Source organism: Stegodyphus dumicola, chromosome 5 (assembly GCF_044657685.1).
Source record: "Stegodyphus dumicola isolate Sdum_Otavi_A_Nest chromosome 5, ASM4465768v1".
NCBI classification, from domain to species: domain Eukaryota; kingdom Metazoa; phylum Arthropoda; class Arachnida; order Araneae; family Eresidae; genus Stegodyphus; species Stegodyphus dumicola.
In genome coordinates, this window is record NC_140772.1 from 186,970,265 (window position 1) to 186,986,578 (window position 16,314).

The 16,314-nt window shown below is 31.9% G+C and overlaps 1 protein-coding gene and 1 long non-coding RNA gene across 3 annotated transcripts in view; one reads left to right on the forward strand and one right to left on the reverse strand.

The window, feature by feature from the left end:
- LOC118186063 (fatty acid hydroxylase domain-containing protein 2-like) overlaps nt 1–14,569 on the reverse strand; it is a 181,559-nt gene extending 166,990 nt beyond the window's left edge. Inside the window, exon 1 of one of the 2 annotated variants that reach the window (XM_085817470.1) lies at nt 14,376–14,569. The gene's annotated coding sequence lies outside the window, so the exon portion shown is untranslated. The remainder of the gene's footprint in view (nt 1–14,375) is intronic. The other variant, XM_085817468.1, reaches the window with a different exon arrangement.
- LOC146997366 (uncharacterized) overlaps nt 1–15,907 on the forward strand; it is a 178,821-nt gene extending 162,914 nt beyond the window's left edge. Inside the window, exon 3 of the long non-coding RNA XR_015041371.1 lies at nt 14,806–15,907. This is a non-coding gene — a long non-coding RNA (uncharacterized LOC146997366). The remainder of the gene's footprint in view (nt 1–14,805) is intronic.
- The last annotated feature ends 407 nt before the right edge of the window (nt 15,908–16,314 follow it).

Here is a 16,314-nt window from a genome sequence, read left to right on the forward strand (position 1 = left end):
ATCCCTTTTGGTATTTGCCACAATATGGCGTGGAATGTTGTGCATGAGATTCGCATGTATCCGTTCCACGTGCAGACTGTCAGTCTTTAAACGCATGTGAGTAACGAGCTTGCTAGAGTGGGAAGAGCATTTTAAAATCTCACAGTGAACAATGTCTAGGCTAAAAGCAATCCCCATGTCAGTACCTTTTCTAAACACCAGCGAAAATTTACCATGGACGTCTGAGCAAAATATCTCCGATTGGCCTTGACCTGCTGACAGAATATCCGACCGGCGCAGCTGTGTCTCCCTGGAGCAAGTATTTGTTTGTTTGTTGAAGGCTGTTACACTCACCACAGAGAGGGGCATGTAGCTTATGCGTAATGGAGCACAGTTCTTTTTTATCATCTCGGTCCGATACTTCCTAAATGCCACTTACTAAAGGTCGTGGACTGGACGTAATAGACTCTCAGCTTGGCCTCCACTCTCACCGGACATAAATCTACTGGACCTTTCATCTGGAAGCGCTTGAATCATTAGCTTATGAAACACTGATGAATTTCGTGCAAAATCATGTCAAGAAAATCGTAACTGCAACGGAGAAGATAATCACATCACGAGTCTTTGGGAGGCTTCGCCAGTCTTTCCTTCGCCGGGGTGAACTGTCAGCGACTCATCTAAACGCCACTCTGAGTATTTACTATGAGTCTTTATCTGATGGGAATAGGATTAGGCATAATTTCGTAAATTCTCTTTATTTATTGTCGAAAGTAAAACATACACATGTGACTTAACGCTTTAGAGACACTTAGAGTAGAAAGTAACGCTAGGTTCTACTGTAAATAGTTTTCTTCTCGATGGATACTATCAAACTTCTTCTTTAAATGAAATCATTTTTGAATATCGTACATGCAATCAAACTTCGAGTTTCGAGTCTCTGAGATACAATCATATCTATCAGTGTTTGATAAATTTTAATAAAAATCTAAATAGCATCCTTCAGAGCTTTAAAAATTTTATAGAGTAATTAGAATATATCAATGCAGGAACATGAAAAACGTGAATGCCCTCTTCGGGACGCGAACACCAGACCTTCAGAATATGTGTCAAACATGTCTTCAGTTACACCACGAAAGAATGCAGAAAGGAGAGCGAAAATACCTTGTATAATCGCTTTTTTAAAGAGTGACTGGGGATTAGGGGACCAATTGCCAAATCCTGATGGTGACGAATTATCATCCACCTCCATTTACTTAGGATACCACTGTAGTGTCATCAGGTTATATCGACGCAGGAACGGGAAATATATGCAATGTCATAGGTGGCATTGTGCAAAACGACACATACGTTGGTGCGCCACTGACTTAATTCATTCTTCAATTAAGAGATTCAGATGTAAACAAATAGCGGTCAAATCAGGCCTACCGCCATTTAAACTTTTGAATTGTTGATAATTATACCCGTACAATAGCATGCAGATTAACTAAACGCATAAAAACCATAACTGAAGCATAATTAAATCACTTTTAAAGCAATAAATGCACAATTTACCAATGTATAAGAATAAAAACAGAGCTCACCGAACCGGGTACGAGGAACGTATACACGTTCAGCGACGTCGATTGCTAGAAAAAAAAGAGGTGCAAAAGCAATTCCATATGCAAAATTTCAAAGAATTTGGATAATCATTTTTGAATTATGTCCGATGCATGCGTACGCACGTACGGACATCGCGAAAAAATCCTATTTGAATCAATTAATCAATTTTGCAATTATTCTGTCCATGCTCCGAGAGCAGTCAGAATGCATATTTTCATTAAAATATGATACTCGAAATTTTTCGCAATTCTTTCTTCTTTTACTTCGTACAAGAAAGCAAAAACGAGTATTGCCAATTCGTCTTTAAGTACATGAGAAGGCAAAATCAAAAAAGTCCTTTTTTTCGTTTGCTTATAAGTGCAACATACGTTTTAAAAATATAGAAAATCGTACAATTCTTATTTTTTATCATTCTTGTTTTGAAAGAGGACGAAACATTTATTTTACAAACTGTGAAAATTTCAAAACTTTATATCCGTCATATTTTTAGATGTTGAAATTTTAAAATCATAAACATTAAATGTTCTAAAAATTGAGCGATTTTCAAAAACTTGCCAAAACGTTAGAGTATAAGTTACAAATTTTAATACAAGTTTCTTTTAAATTATGTTTTTACGATGTATTCGATGACACAATCAGTAAAATGCTGATTTGCTTAGTTTAAGCGTAAAACGAACGTATGTGGGAAAAATCGTTTAAATGTTAAAGAAAATAATAATAATCATAAAAAAAATCTGAAAGCTTTCAGATTTTACATCATTACGCCCAAAAGGCCGATTTTCTAACGTTTCGTGTGTTACTTTTATTTATTAAATATCATGTTCTTCGCACTTAAACCATAAAATTCAGCTCATCAGCAGTATAGCAAAATAATTTTAAAATGATTCCGATATACCGTCTCGCGCGCTGGAGATAAAAATGTTTTTTTTTTTCTTACAGTGTTGCCTTTGCTCGCTTTCAATTCGTTGAGTTTGTTAATCAAAAGCTAGTTATTAGCTTTTAATTGGTAATTTTTAATATTTTTTATAACGAAATAGATAATAAACCAAATCCCAAATTTGGTATTCCATATTCGAGTGGAAAAGTACCGTTATTCAAAATTTTATCCCTCTAGGTTCCGTTGTCTTATAACAATGCGAGAAACATACGTACATTTATGCAGATTCTTCGTTACTACATTTGTTTAACTATAACATAGGGCTATAATATTTGGTGGCAATAATTTGAAAAGTGAACCATGATTTAAAGTTTTCAACGAAAAAGATAAACGAAATTAAAAGCCCTTCTGGCTAATGCCCTTTGGCCTAAAAATCTCATGTGCACACCACCTGACTTTCCCGTACGGAATATTAAATTATACGCATTTTTTGCTGCATTTCATTAAAACTTATTTCCTCGAATTTCATTACAGAAATATTTCTCATTCAATCAATTCTGTTCTCAGTTCCCGACAAAGGGAAAAGACATAAAACCTCAAAGTATCTTCATTCAAAATTGAAAAATAAAGAAAAAAATAAAACACCAAATACAGTAAAAGAATAATAATAATAAAAAAAACTTTTACAATCAAAACTAGAGTTTCTACGCAAAAACAAGCAATTCGGCCATCAGGCAAGAAGGAACAAAAATTAAACTGAAGGTGCAGAAATTGAATTCACTATTTTGCTAAGTTTAAAATGTAAACAAATGTCGCTGCTATGGTAAACAAAAAATCAGGCTTAGCCGCAATTAAACAAATTTTAAATGGTTGACAATTCTACAACTATTGCATGCAGGTTAACTAAAATAAAAGCCTTAACTAGAAGATGAGAATAACATAATCCAATGTCTTTTAAAGCAAAAAGTTAGCACTTTAAGCATTTATCAACATATAAGAATAAAAAACGAGCTTACTGAGCCCAGTAACAGAGTGGGTATGTATATATATATATATATATATATATATTTATATTTAAATTTTAACGAACATGTATATACGTGAAAAAGCAAATTTAAAATTAAAATAATGTGCAAATATATAAGATTTAATTTTCGAACTAATCTACAATATCATTTAAATTCAGACAGCATAAGTAAATCAAGTACAAATCCAAAGCATGAAAATAAATTCATCAATTTAGCAAATTAAAATTAATCTAAAAAATTTTTTAAAAATGCATAAGTGAATGACTGTTGAGCAGGCAGGAGACAGAATTATCAAGGGGAAGTTGCCTCCAAACCTAACTCTTCAATCATTCAATTCGTGTTTCGTGATTCATGCAAGCAAGGGTAAAAGTCAAGACCAAAAGTAGTGAAGAATGTCCAAAAAGAAATACCAACTAAGTGGTACCTTGAGTAATTAGCAATTAAAAATTAAAGGTCTAAAGGAAAATACCAATAATGAAGTATTTTGAGAAGCACGCAATGTAAAGTTTAGTATTAAATTAAACTTTTTTAAAAATTAAATTTTCAGAAAAATTAATTTAGAAACCAATGCATTTTAGAAACCCTTGTCTACAGAAACCTCCCCGACACGAATATGCATATTAATGAAAAAGAAACTAAAAAGGAACTAGACAAATTAATATAAACCAATAAGAAAATAAAAAGAACTAATTCATAATTTATATAAAACAAATATATACTTAAAAATATAATTACATATCTAGAAAATACTTAAATGCTACATAAAAAATACTTAAAAGCAAGTAAATAGTAAGTTTTAATTCTAACTTACCTACCATATAAGCGTTGGGGACCGCAAAAGTATTTCCTAAGTGATGTAAGTGTGTTCTGCAAATTATATAGATGGTGCTAATGTAAGTAAAGTTGAGTGCCAAGCTGCTATCTTTGATATTAAAATATTTAAACAATATAAATCTAGAAAAAATCAAAGAATATCCTAAAAGTATGTAATTCAAGTTTTAATTTTAACTTCTCCGCAGTCGTTCTTTTTCTTCTCCGCAACAAAACGAGCTTTTTCTTGATCGAATTGTTACGTGCGATAAAACGTGGATTCTCTCCAACGACTGGCGACATTCAGCTCAGTGGTTGGACCGCGGTGAGACACCACAACACTTTCCAAAGCTAAATTTGCACCAAAAGAAAATTATGGTGTCTGTTTGATGGTCTGAGGCCGGTCTCATCCACCACAGGTTCCTAAATCTGGGCAAAACGATTACGGTAGATAAGTAATGTCAGCAAATCAATGATCTCATGTGCTTGGCATTGGTCAACAGAAAGCGGCTATTTCTCCATGATGATGCTCGGCCGCACGTCGGGCAACTGACCCTACAGAAAAATTGGACGAATTGGGATACGAGACTCTCCCTTTTCCTCCATATTTGCCTAACCTTTCACTGACTGATTACCACTTTTTCAAACATCTGGATAACATTCCGCAGAAGAAATGCTTCAGAAACCAAGACGAGGTCAAAAACGCCTTTGACAACTTTAATGCGTCCAAAACTCTTTATTTTACCGGCATAAGTAAACTTACATCTCGTTGGCAAAAATGCATTGATTCGGCTGGTGCTTATTTTGATTAACAAAATTGTTTTTGAGTTGAGTTATGAGACTATAAAGATATAGGTTAAAAACCTGCATTATTTTCCGGACAACCTAATATTTGCAGCAGCTCCTTCTATAAGTACGAGAATAGTGACATCCCTTTTGGTATTTGCCACAATATGGCGTGGAATGTTGTGCATGAGATTCGCATGTATCCGTTCCACGTGCAGACTGTCAGTCTTTAAACGCATGTGAGTAACGAGCTTGCTAGAGTGGGAAGAGCATTTTAAAATCTCACAGTGAACAATGTCTAGGCTAAAAGCAATCCCCATGTCAGTACCTTTTCTAAACACCAGCGAAAATTTACCATGGACGTCTGAGCAAAATATCTCCGATTGGCCTTGACCTGCTGACAGAATATCCGACCGGCGCAGCTGTGTCTCCCTGGAGCAAGTATTTGTTTGTTTGTTGAAGGCTGTTACACTCACCACAGAGAGGGGCATGTAGCTTATGCGTAATGGAGCACAGTTCTTTTTTATCATCTCGGTCCGATACTTCCTAAATGCCACTTACTAAAGGTCGTGGACTGGACGTAATAGACTCTCAGCTTGGCCTCCACTCTCACCGGACATAAATCTACTGGACCTTTCATCTGGAAGCGCTTGAATCATTAGCTTATGAAACACTGATGAATTTCGTGCAAAATCATGTCAAGAAAATCGTAACTGCAACGGAGAAGATAATCACATCACGAGTCTTTGGGAGGCTTCGCCAGTCTTTCCTTCGCCGGGGTGAACTGTCAGCGACTCATCTAAACGCCACTCTGAGTATTTACTATGAGTCTTTATCTGATGGGAATAGGATTAGGCATAATTTCGTAAATTCTCTTTATTTATTGTCGAAAGTAAAACATACACATGTGACTTAACGCTTTAGAGACACTTAGAGTAGAAAGTAACGCTAGGTTCTACTGTAAATAGTTTTCTTCTCGATGGATACTATCAAACTTCTTCTTTAAATGAAATCATTTTTGAATATCGTACATGCAATCAAACTTCGAGTTTCGAGTCTCTGAGATACAATCATATCTATCAGTGTTTGATAAATTTTAATAAAAATCTAAATAGCATCCTTCAGAGCTTTAAAAATTTTATAGAGTAATTAGAATATATCAATGCAGGAACATGAAAAACGTGAATGCCCTCTTCGGGACGCGAACACCAGACCTTCAGAATATGTGTCAAACATGTCTTCAGTTACACCACGAAAGAATGCAGAAAGGAGAGCGAAAATACCTTGTATAATCGCTTTTTTAAAGAGTGACTGGGGATTAGGGGACCAATTGCCAAATCCTGATGGTGACGAATTATCATCCACCTCCATTTACTTAGGATACCACTGTAGTGTCATCAGGTTATATCGACGCAGGAACGGGAAATATATGCAATGTCATAGGTGGCATTGTGCAAAACGACACATACGTTGGTGCGCCACTGACTTAATTCATTCTTCAATTAAGAGATTCAGATGTAAACAAATAGCGGTCAAATCAGGCCTACCGCCATTTAAACTTTTGAATTGTTGATAATTATACCCGTACAATAGCATGCAGATTAACTAAACGCATAAAAACCATAACTGAAGCATAATTAAATCACTTTTAAAGCAATAAATGCACAATTTACCAATGTATAAGAATAAAAACAGAGCTCACCGAACCGGGTACGAGGAACGTATATACGTTCAGCGACGTCGATTGCTAGAAAAAAGGGAGGTGCAAAAGCAGTTCCATATGCAAAATTTCAAAGAATTTGGATAATCATTTTTGAATTATGTCCGATGCATGCGTACGCACGTACGGACATCGCGAAAAAATCCCATTTGAATCAATTAATCAATTTTGCAATTATTCTGTCCATGCTCCGAGAGCAGTCAGAATGCATATTTTCATTAAAATATGATACTCAAAATTTTTCGCAATTCTTTCTTCTTTTACTTCGTACAAGAAAGCAAAAACGAGTATTGCCAATTCGTCTTTAAGTACATGAGAAGGCAAAATCAAAAAAGTCCTTTTTTTCGTTTGCTTATAACTGCAACATACGTTTTAAAAATATAGAAAATCGTACAATTCTTATTTTTTATCATTCTTGTTTTGAAAGAGGACGAAACATTTATTTTACAAACTGTGAAAATTTCAAAACTTTATATCCGTCATATTTTTAGATGTTGAAATTTTAAAATCATAAACATTAAATGTTCTAAAAATTGAGCGATTTTCAAAAACTTGCCAAAACGTTAGAGTATAAGTTACAAATTTTAATACAAGTTTCTTTTAAATTATGTTTTTACGATGTATTCGATGACACAATCAGTAAAATGCTGATTTGCTTAGTTTAAGCGTAAAACGAACGTATGTGGGAAAAATCGTTTAAATGTTAAAGAAAATAATAATAATCATAAAAAAAATCTGAAAGCTTTCAGATTTTACATCATTACGCCCAAAAGGCCGATTTTCTAACGTTTCGTGTGTTACTTTTATTTATTAAATATCATGTTCTTCGCACTTAAACCATAAAATTCAGCTCATCAGCAGTATAGCAAAATAATTTTAAAATGATTCCGATATACAGTCTCGCGCGCTGGAGATAAAAATGTTTTTTTTTTTCTTACAGTGTTGCCTTTGCTCGCTTTCAATTCGTTGAGTTTGTTAATCAAAAGCTAGTTATTAGCTTTTAATTGGTAATTTTTAATATTTTTTATAACGAAATAGATAATAAACCAAATCCCAAATTTGGTATTCCATATTCGAGTGGAAAAGTACCGTTATTCAAAATTTTATCCCTCTAGGTTCCGTTGTCTTATAACAATGCGAGAAACATACGTACGTTTATGCAGATTCTTCGTTACTACATTTGTTGAACTATAACATAGGGCTATAATATTTGGTGGCAATAATTTGAAAAGTGAACCATGATTTAAAGTTTTCAACGAAAATGATAAACGAAATTAAAAGCCCTTCTGGCTAATGCCCTTTGGCCTAAAAATCTCATGTGCACACCACCTGACTTTCCCGTACGGAATATTAAATTATACGCATTTTTTGCTGCATTTCATTAAAACTTATTTCCTCGAATTTCATTACAGATATATTTCTCATTCAATCAATTCTGTTCTCAGTTCGCGACAAAGGGAAAAGACATAAAACCTCAAAGTATCTTCATTCAAAATTGAAAAATAAAGAAAAAAATAAAACACCAAATACAGTAAAAGAATAATAATAATAAAAAAAACTTTTACAATCAAACCTAGAGTTTCTACGCAAAAACAAGCAATTCGGCCATCAGGCAAGAAGGAACAAAAATTAAACTGAAGGTGCAGAAATTGAATTCACTATTTTGCTAAGTTTAAAATGTAAACAAATGTCGCTGCTATGGTAAACAAAAAATCAGGCTTAGCCGCAATTAAACAAATTTTAAATGGTTGACAATTCTACAACTATTGCATGCAGGTTAACTAAAATAAAAGCCTTAACTAGAAGATGAGAATAACATAATCCAATGTCTTTTAAAGCAAAAAGTTAGCACTTTAAGCATTTATCAACATATAAGAATAAAAAACGAGCTTACTGAGCCCAGTAACAGAGTGGGTACGTATATATATATATATATATATATATATTTATATTTAAATTTTAACGAACATGTATATACGTGAAAAAGCAAATTTAAAGTTAAAATAATGTGCAAACATATAAGATTTAATTTTCGAACTAATCTACAATATCATTTAAATTCAGACAGCATAAGTAAATCAAGTACAAATCCAAAGCATGAAAATAAATTCATCAATTTAGCAAATTAAAATTAATCTAAAAATTTTTTTAAAAATGCATAAGTGAATGACTGTTGAGCAGGCAGGAGACAGAATTATCAAGGGGAAGTTGCCTCCAAACCTAACTCTTCAATCATTCAATTCGTGTTTCGTGATTCATGCAAGCAAGGGTAAAAGTCAAGACCAAAAGTAGTGAAGAATGTCCAAAAAGAAATACCAACTAAGTGGTACCTTGAGTAATTAGCAATTAAAAATTAAAGGTCTAAAGGAAAATACCAATAATGAAGTATTTTGAGAAGCACGCAATGTAAAGTTTAGTATTAAATTAAACTTTTTTAAAAATTAAATTTTCAGAAAAATTAATTTAGAAACCAATGCATTTTAGAAACCCTTGTCTACAGAAACCTCCCCGACACGAATATGCATATTAATGAAAAAGAAACTAAAAAGGAACTAGACAAATTAATATAAACCAATAAGAAAATAAAAAGAACTAATTCATAATTTATATAAAACAAATATATACTTAAAAATATAATTACATATCTAGAAAATACTTAAATGCTACATAAAAAATACTTAAAAGCAAGTAAATAGTAAGTTTTAATTCTAACTTACCTACCATATAAGCGTTGGGGACCGCAAAAGTATTTCCTAAGTGATGTAAGTGTGTTCTGCAAATTATATAGATGGTGCTAATGTAAGTAAAGTTGAGTGCCAAGCTGCTATCTTTGATATTAAAATATTTAAACAATATAAATCTAGAAAAAATCAAAGAATATCCTAAAAGTATGTAATTCAAGTTTTAATTTTAACTGACCAACTATTTATGGTAGGGAGTTTAGTAGCTGAGCCAATCAAGTGGTTATTGTGAATTTATAAATGTAAACTTGTTTTTAATGTTAAATGTGTGTTCTGTTGCAAAATTGTGTAAATAATGCAAATAATAACGTTAAGTGAAAAACTTATTTTTTTGTGAAAATTGCAAATTAAAAAGTAATAATTATAAAGTAATTAAGTAAAACTTAAATGTTTTAAATTTTAAAAATGTTTTAAAGTAAAATTTAAAATTTAAATTTAAATTTAAAAAAAGTCTTAAAATGTCTTAAAAAATTTTTTCAAATTTTTTCCAAATTTTTTCAAGTAAAATTTAAATTTTGAAAAGAAATCCTTAAAATTTTTTTTTTAATTTAAAGAAAGGAAAAGTAAGTTAAAAAAGAAAATTCCCAGAAATTTCCCAGAAATTTTTAAAAGTTCCTTAAAAAATGTTTATTAAATACTAAATTTAAAGAAAGAAAATATTGAAAGTTTTAATAAACTTGATTCCAACTGGTATATCAAAACTTTACTAAATACTGGCTAAAGTATGGAAAATTAGAAGAAGATTAAAATCTTCACTTAATTCGGGCTATAACTGAGACTTTTGAAAAGAGTTGGTCCTTTATTAGTAAAAGGAAAGAACCTAGTATTGATTAAATATAAATATTTACAAATTTATTTACAATAAAAATTTACAAGATAATTCCTTTACTCTTCTATATCCTTCATTACCCTCCAGCTAAGGTTTAAGGTAATGTTATCATACCATAAAGAGCTAAAAAATTATAAAGTTAATGCCTGCCTTTTTAATATATACATTAATAAATTTTGGTGGTACTTGGTTATCAACTATTATAAATACTTTTGATGTGGCCGATTGCAACCAAAAAGGGAGTCGCACATCTACATATTATAGCAATTCTATATACAAAATTTCAACGTTCTGAGGCTTCTCGTTTCTGTGTTATGCGAAATACATACGTACGTACGAACGCACAGACGCCACGAAAAAGTGTCTACAGAATTCATTTTAAATCAGTTTTATAATTTTTTTTTTGGGGGGGAGTGTTCTTGATTCTGTCCCTACATACAGATGTCACGCAAAAACATCGTTAAATTGCATTCGATTACGGTCAAAATGGATTTTTCTTTGAAATATGATACCCGGAATTTTTCGTGATTATAATACTTCCATTACTTCCTACAAGTAAAAATTCTGTACCGAATTTGAAAATATTTGCTTCACCACATTATATTGTCATTTGAGAAATACTGTGTATGCAAAACTTGAACTCGATAGCTTATCAGGAAGCTGGTTATAAATCGATCACGAAATTCCCGTCACAGTGAAACCGCATAAATGAACTAAATAAAAGATTATAAAAACAATAAAACCAGATAAGTATGTTTTCTTTCTCCAATAACACAACGAAGCATATAATAGTCAAAATAGCGGATGATATAAAAGAAGCTGTTGTAGTTCGTTTAAAACAGTACACATTGTTTCCCCATCAAATCGATAAACGTACACAGATAGCGGAAAATGTCAATTCAATGTGTTTTGTGAGATGCACTTTCCAGAACACGTCTAATGAACAATCTGTGCTTCGAAAGCCATTAAATAGCAGAATAACAGAAAAAGGCATTTTTAATCTGACTGATACTTCGAACAGGCGAAATGACATTCAGTTGAAAAAGTACGTGGGATTGAGTAGCGATGATGCTCACATAATAGGAAGACGTCTTAACGGGGATTTTTCCAGAAATAAAGGCTGTGGTACCAGAATGCATTTGGCTGCACTGCCGCATAGGCAGAAAAAAGCCTTGGCCATTAAAAAGTGCAATTGCTTTTGCGAACTGCTATGCAAGAGTGTATAAAATTTGTAAAGTTTACAAAAAATCGTCCTTTGAATTCCCAGGTCTTTAGTTCATTACGTAAAGAGATGGGCATCTTTTATATTGCGAAGCAAGATGGTTATCCATTTATACTTTGATGGTTTATATTTTGAAGAGACTTATGAGAGAAGCTTTAATGTTTTTAAATCAACATATGCCAACGGCTAAAAGACGGAATATTTGAATTTAAAGATAGTTTTAGGGATGTTCATTAGTTAATTTACATTACCTTCATAATATTTTGGTTTTTTAAAATAAATTAAATCTTTTTTCAGAGGGCAACAATGTAACGGTATGCACCTAACGTATTAATGTAACTAAGCTATGTAAAATGTAACTACTCATAATATATCTAAAGTGCAATAAAAAATAGAATATGGGCCCACCAATAGGGGTAGAGTCGCTAACATTGATAGTTCCGACCCAGATTCGATTCCAGACGGACGGGCTGGCTGGATGGACGTTTTCGTGCTTTTCCCTACGCGTAACGTGTATTAGAGCAAGTTTTCCTTAGACAGCCCTCAACAAATTCATCACTTCCCTTAGGCCAGTAGCCCAAGTGTGCTTTGCTGTAATTAAAAAATCCGAACCAAACCAAACAGATATTATCTGCAATTGTAAAACTCAGTTTGTGAATCCTTAATGTAGAAGCAGGAAAGTATAATGCTTTTAAAGCAAACCGAAGTGCAAAAAGAATATAATGGAAGTACCATGCATGATGAAATGTGATTTGTTATCAAGTGACATCTGATAGGTTTGTAGATAAATCTGAAAGAATAGTTTCTCCCAATTCAGAGCAACAAAGCATTGATAAAAATACTTTTACAATTAATATAAAATCAGAGATAAAAGTACTGGATTTAGATATTGAATCCATATTTGAATTGTCTTGTGATACATCGCTTAAAGACAGCTTTAATAAAAAAAAACCATTGATAAATGTTTGGCTATCCTGTCGTCAAGAGTATCCATTTTCGGTACAAAAGTGAATTAAATTTCTAATGTTTTTTTTGCTACAATTTACAAATGTGAAACAGCTTTCTTGACATATTTTTCTCTTAAAAATACATACAGAAATTGATTAGATGTTGAAAGAGATTTAAAAATAAAGTTCCGATCTTTTCCTGCAGATCTGAAAGTTCTTTAATGAGAAGGAATATCACTGTCCCCATTAATGTTTTTTATTGTTTCACATTCTTGTTTTCATTTTTGTTATTTTTACAATAGAGGCAAAATATATGCATATTAATTTTTTTTTAATTTCCCAATAAGCCATAAAATTTTTTTTTGGTCATGAGTGAAGAATATACAAAAAAGAAAGTTTGGAAAACCCTGCTTTAAACCATTTCTAGATCCGGAAAATTTATTCTTATTTTTTCGCAGCAAACCAGTTGCATACCTGCAACACATAAAAGAATAACGTAATAATCGGAAGACCACTAACAAACACAATATGCACGAAATTACATACCCTTAAATATGTGTGGTCTGGTACTTGCTACGTGTTCAAACTGACCGTTAAATATGTGGCTCACTTTGAAACTGAACTCTCTATACACAGGTGAGCAATAATGAATACACAGACTTCTAGTACAGAAACTATAGAGAGTAGTTATTGAAAGAGATTCCATAGCCTTCTTTTCTTTAGCTTTTTTAATGAACCTTTCAAATAATTTTTCTGCTTATAATTACATCTATCTTCCATTTTGACGTAAAAGGGCACTAATGGGCATTGGACGCCGAGAAGTCGGGTAATACTGAATGACTAAAGATTGTCTCTCGAAGGAGACTCGCTGAAGAAAAAGGAACGTTGTATTACAAAAGAATCTGCACAAAATAGACATATTCGTCCGCCATATGTCGTTATAGAATTTTATATGTTCAGTAAAGTAAAATTATTTCTTTGGAAAAAAAATTACTTCTTTGAGTTCTTTGCGATGTAAATAGTGTAAAGTATGATGATGTAAATAGTGTCAAGGATATGAAAAAAAATATAGTGCGATGGGTATTAAAAGAAAAAAGATAATGAAACATATTCTAAATATTTCAACCAGTTGTTTTACTGTATAGTTGTAATATCTTGATCAAATCGGTTAATAATGCTTAGAAACGTTGTTCGGAGAACTAAATTCACTTGGCAGAAGTATAGGAAATATATCTTGAAAAATGATGATGATAACAACGACGATGATGATGAAATAGTAACGTGAAGAATAATAATATTATCTAATAATGACGTTGTCTAGTTTTCGTGGTACACCAGAAAATATAGATAATTATGACTTTACTGTAACCTATATTATTAAGATTATTCGTTATTATAATGATATTAGAAACGTGTTCCTATTAATTCTACGTATCCCATTATAAGCCATATTATGTAACTCGTTCACACTACCAATCAGTCAGAATTGTGGCCTAGCAAATCGCAGATTTCTTGAACTGTTATCAATAAATACGGGAAGACTGTTTATTAGTGTAATATTAACTGAATTACTGAAAATATACTTACTTTTTAATAATATTATTACAATTTTATCATAAAAGAAAAGCCTTTATTTATGCTTTTTTGATACAGAAATTTTCACTAATTTTAAACAAAAATAATAATTACGTTTCCCATCTAATAAATCTAAATTCTTATCGTTAAACAAAATTAAAATTCAACTGGGAAGTAATCCTAATACTTTCGAGTTACTAATTATGTATCTATACTTATCTAAAGTAAAATGGAACTAAACTGAAAAGAAAGCGCAACTTACTTTCAGACAAAATTACAAGCATTCTCTTCGAAATAGTTCTCCAGAATAATGTTCAAAACAAGGTAAAATATTCTTGGTACCTGTGGTACGTTTTGTATCATTATTTGCTAGTTTACAGAGCACTCGCTCATTTTTCACATGCTGTCCTTCAGTGGATAATTTACGGAGCGTTCACCCTTCATCTTTCAATCGCAAACGAAGAGTACTTGCATAGCGCTGCAACACAATTTCCTGCAAATTACATTCATTTAATATTCAAGTTCTTTTTCCTTGCCTGTGTGAAATGAACCCTTTCTATATGTGGGTCAAAAATGGCAGTAAAATGAATGTGGTATGTCTTGAGTTTTATTTAGAACTAACTATGTTCCCTGCTGGGATATAGTAAAAATAACGGATTTATGTTTTTGGATTAATTATGTTTTCTTTTTAGAAGCTACTGATACTACAGTTATTTCTAAAAGACCTTGAGAAATTCTTCATCTTTGCAGACAGCTGAGTATCATGTTTAAAGCAAGCTACGTTGTCTTAGAATTACTGTTATTTTTTTCACATAAGATAGATTATTCTCACTAAAAAAGAAATACGTTTCAACATATATCTTGAGGATGTTAGATTTATGTCTCTTAGTGTGATGAATCGGCGCTATAATTGACATGTGCCGGCAGTGAACTTGTAATAGATGATAATTTAAGAATGTATGAGGTATTCTGGGAGAACTCCGAAGAGGAAGCAAAAATTATATAATGGATGTGGGTTTCTAATCCCGAAAGAATTCTGGATTAACTGCATATAAATGCATTTTCGGAAAAGGAGATTTAATGTAGAAACTTTGCCATAATACAAGCTGCTACTTTTAAAAATATAAGTAGGAAAGACTGAAACTTCAGTCAACTGCAGAAGATTAGTTTTAGTATTATATTTGAAAGATGTACATTTATTGTAGCATGATTTATCAAATTAAAAAAAATTAAAATTGTCTCAGTTTTATGACTCCAAAAATGTCTAATTTTGTTGATATACAAGATATCCTGAATCGACTGCATGATAACACATAGCCTGTTCGAAAATTGTTTAGACGATTTTCATTGTTCTTACAGAAATATTTTACCTGAAATTTTTGTGTTTTAAATATTCTGTTGGATACCCCTTATTCATCATTATCTTTCTACATGATAATTTCCAAGATAATAAAGCCTTTTGTACTATCGGAAGATGTATTTTATCCCATTTCTCTTGAATAGCTTTAAAAAGTCCAAGGAGAGTTGTAAGTTCCAATTTTTGGACAATCCGTTTTTTAAAAGTCCAAAATCGGTGGAGGATAGATGCATTAGGATATTTAGTAGGAATATGAATGAAAAGTACGGCCCTGATAAATGCTTCTTGCTGCATTTTTTCCAGGAAATTAACAGTACATTTTGACATGTGGTTGCTTGCTTTGTCTTGATACAGTTCTACTGATTAATCGCACTTAATGGAATAAAGTAAATGTATTTAATACTTAAGAATTGGGTATAAAACATATTCCTGACAATATTTGGAGTTGATCTTAACATCCAATCGTTTTAATTTTAATTTGCCGTTATATAAAAAATCTGATGTGTACACCACATGACTTCCTTGTACGGAATATTAAATTATATGCATTTTTTCTTGCATTTCATTTAAACTTATTGGATTGAATTAAATCTACTTCGCAGACAGCGCATAAACCAAATAGAGTAAATGCATTCTTTATAATTCACTCTAGTATTTGTTTACCATAGCGACACTCTGGCGCTAGATTCACTTAAGAGTATTGTATTTCGTTCATATTATAACTCATAATGCACAAAATTTATTTCATTGAAAGAATAGAATTATCTAATCGTTGCCACATGTTCTATTCAAATACTATAATAAAGCTAGAACGATGTATAAATGAAATTAAGCAAACAAAACA